Source organism: Delphinus delphis, chromosome 16, assembly GCF_949987515.2.
Source record: "Delphinus delphis chromosome 16, mDelDel1.2, whole genome shotgun sequence".
Classification (NCBI taxonomy): Eukaryota; Metazoa; Chordata; class Mammalia; order Artiodactyla; family Delphinidae; genus Delphinus; species Delphinus delphis.
The window spans coordinates 18,602,170-18,604,669 of record NC_082698.1 but is presented as its reverse complement, the minus strand read 5'-3'; the positions used below and the strand labels follow the sequence as shown (position 1 = coordinate 18,604,669).

The window sequence follows — 2,500 nt, the reverse complement described above, 5'->3', positions numbered from 1 at the left end:
CACCCTTTTTCTTTGTTCAAAGTAAGTCCTGTTTCAAATGGAAAGTGTGACCTCTCAGGGCTGTCAGTGCTCCTGCTTACTCTGTCTTAGGTATAATGTGTTTACCTCATATTCACTTTGAGTCTTGCTAAACTCCCAAGCATCTTGGGTCCACTGGATTTCTGTGCTCGTGGGGCATTGAAATACTATATGCAAATGGCAAGAAAGGGTGGGCATGCATTCTGCATGTATCTTCTTGATTCACTCGCATGTTCCGTGGTCCCAGTGGATGGAGGAAGCTCCATATTTCCAACTACAGAGATGGTGAATGCTGAGATGTGACCAAGGGGCTTCAGTGGCTGTTGTGTCTTTGAAGAAATGAATCAAGTGTAGATCCACGTTTAACCTGTTCATCCAATCTGTTTTCTTCCATCTTTCTCTTACAATGTTTATAATAGACTTCACTTGTGCTGAGAATGTGGGATAGAGCATCCTCTTGGTTTCTTGGGACAAAAAAGATTTCTCTGAGGTCTGGTATGGAAAGCCCAAGGCTTGGGTTCAAATGTTGCTCACACATTGTGCAGTCTTGGGCAAGTCAATTCTGAGTCTCACTTCTTCCTTTTAATATGGGAATTAAACAATTTTTATGTACAGGGCAATCATGAGCATTCACACAAGGGAAATAAACCTGGCACAGAGGAAACATGGTAACTGTTCAAATCCTGGGGACAGACATCTGCTTGGCGCACGCCTCGCATCTTCTCCGTCTCCTTTCCCTTGCTGGGCCCTTCTTCCCACTGTGCCCTGCAGACCTGGCCCCGCAGTTGCCCCGGCCTCTACAGAGAAGGGGCTTTGCAGATGTAATCTGCTCGGTAGGGCTGGAGGTGGGTGTGTGTGTGTCTTGATGTGGCAGTGTGCAATGAACTTCATCAACAATTAGGAAAACCTTTATGTACATCAAAGAAGTGTTGATGGAAATTATTTGGTGGTTTGAAGACCCACTCCCTACCCGCACGCCCCCTTTGACTCTGCCATTGCTGCCACCTCTGCAAAGCACTGGGCTAGGAGTCAGGTGACCTGCTTCAGCTCGCTCTCTCTCTGCAATTCTTGTTTCATGTCTTTAAGCAAGTCATATTGCCTCTGTTTATCCTTTTTTTTTCCTTACCTGATTACTGGAAATTTCTAAAGTGGAGCTGATAGTGTTGTCAAATTTGAAAAAAAAATATATGGAATGCTTCACAAATTTGCGTGTCATCCTTGCACAGGGGCCATGCTAATCTTCTCTGTATCGTTCCAATTTTAATATATGTGCTGCTGAAGTGAGCAGCATATTGCCTCTTTGAACTTCAGTTTCCTTATCTGTAAAGTTTTGGTTAAAGAGTGCTTATTCCACCTACTTGCCAGGGAATTTGGAAGCTATAACACGCTGTTATCAACATAAAACATTATTATTACCATTATCTAACACGTTGAATGATTTCAGTTTAGTGTTTTATCTTGCTCAAGAATGACAGCTCCCTCCCCCATCTTTTAGAAGTGGACTAGAGATAATAAATCCAAAGGAGTGAATTTCTAATTGTAAAATTTCTAGTACTGTGGCCCTAGGATAGTCTTGCTATTTGAGAGTTGGGAGAACTTCCTGGTATCCCTAAAACAAGTGTAATTTCAGCAGTTGAGTATTTTGCTTACATCTCAGGCTGCCTCTGATTCACACTCCTGAAGGCTCACTTCAGGCCTGTGGGTGGCTTGGAAATTTGTTTTAGAAACAAGGTTTATGTGTCAATTGCACTTCCTCTGTGGTTCTCTCATTGTCTATTTCTGACAATATTTGCATGAAACCAGATATTTGACTTCCAGAACATCTGTTTTTACAATTCGTTTCCCATCTGAATCTACGGTGTTCCGCCTGGGCTGGAAGAGCTTCTCTGCTCAGCGAGATTGGGGATGTGGGCAGCAGGGGGAGGGGAGGCTTGGTGGCGATGTTTACGAATACAAACAAGTTTGCCGGGGGCATCCAGCCTCAGAGGAAGATGTGATGAGTGTGGAAACCTTGGGTAACTAGTGCTGTTTAGCCCAATTTTTCAAATGGGCCGTATTCTTTTAAACATTAGGACTTAAAATGATTTCGCTGTTTTGGTTGGAAATCTTTCTCAAATGTGGGGCTCCTCCTTACCTCCCAAATTGGAGCATGTGGAATTAATTGAGCTCTTCTTGCCTGCTAGGCTTTGGTTTTTGTCCTCTAAATGGAAAACATGGAGTCTGATCCCTAAATGTCAGCACCTGCGCTGTATTATACTGTTTGTGATGCTTTTTGGGTTTACTTAGGTCAAAGAGCTTTATTCTTGTACTAAATCGCCCTAAGGCCCGAGGATGTGAAGGAGTGGCTGAAAAAGGAGGTCTGTGGCTGGTCTAGTGAGATACGGGGTGCTTGACATGAGCTGGGCCACAGACAAGCAGGGGGTCCTGCCTGCATCCCCGGGCTCCCTGGCCTGGTCTAAAATCCTCACAGCTGTAGGAAATC

The 2,500-nt window shown here is 44.2% G+C and overlaps 1 non-coding gene across 1 annotated transcript; it reads right to left on the bottom strand.

The window, feature by feature from the left end:
- Nucleotides 1–1,199: 1,199 nt before the first annotated feature.
- Nucleotides 1,200–1,306, bottom strand: LOC132440090 (U6 spliceosomal RNA). The gene has a single exon (XR_009522501.1). It is a non-coding gene; the product is annotated as a U6 spliceosomal RNA (small nuclear RNA).
- Between the last annotated feature and the right edge of the window lie 1,194 nt (nt 1,307–2,500).